General features: G+C 43.9%; 1 long non-coding RNA gene across 1 annotated transcript; it reads left to right on the top strand.

Moving 5' to 3' along the window:
• The first annotated feature begins 254 nt into the window (after positions 1-254).
• LOC109509042 (uncharacterized) lies at positions 255-760 on the top strand. Its single transcript, XR_002166850.1, has 3 exons — positions 255-396; positions 490-575; positions 662-760. It is a non-coding gene; the product is annotated as an uncharacterized LOC109509042 (long non-coding RNA).
• Positions 761-777: the final 17 nt, after the last annotated feature.

Genomic DNA, 777 nt, shown 5'->3' with positions numbered 1-777 from the left:
ACCCCTGTTTCAAAATGGTAGGCTGTCACTCATCCGCGCATCGTCAACAAGAACACATTTATGTCCAGGATCTTCAACATGCATTCTAACCGTCTTGTTGAGTGTTTATTTATTACGTGAAGCAAAACATACAATAATATATATGGATAATAGTGACATCAGCATTCCATGGGCAAAATCTCAAAATGCAACCCCATTTAAAACTTACTTTCGTGATTTATGTCTCACCATTTGTAGGAGTGAGTATCCACTGGCTTGGAGATTATGTGTTTGTGGAGAGTGTTCTCGGGGTGAGGGTGAAGTTTGACCTGGTCAACAGTGTCTATGTGACAGTAACGTCTGAGCATCTGGCAGCCACTAGGGGGCTTTGTGGAATCTACAACAACAACCCAAACGGTGCGTCAATTAAACTTTGACAAGACTCTCCCAAAAATGGATGATTTTGAATTTTTCACTGGTGGTGTAATTTATTGACATTCTTTGTCGTAGATGATTTCACCACAATGGGAGGAATTGTGTCCCAGTACGCTGCTAGCTTTGGCAACTCATGGAAAGTTCCTGACCAGCAGAATGAAGTACTGCACCAAAGACATTGAAGTGGTATTGCAGCAGTATTGCTCTCCTTGTCGTTGACTTGAATTGCTCCCCACCATCTTTTTAGGGTTGCGGTGATGCCGCAGAGCTTGGACACAGTTGTGAAGTAACGGGAGATGCTGCCTTACGCCGGCAAGCAGAGTCCAAGTGTCATCGACTACTAGAAATCCCCTTCAGGCAGTG

This window comes from Hippocampus comes, unplaced genomic scaffold, assembly GCF_001891065.2.
Source record: "Hippocampus comes isolate QL1 unplaced genomic scaffold, H_comes_QL1_v1.1 C16741268, whole genome shotgun sequence".
Lineage (NCBI taxonomy): Eukaryota > Metazoa > Chordata > Actinopteri > Syngnathiformes > Syngnathidae > Hippocampus > Hippocampus comes.
The sequence above is the reverse complement of the archived record's forward strand: the minus strand, read 5'-3'. Positions and strand labels throughout refer to the sequence as shown.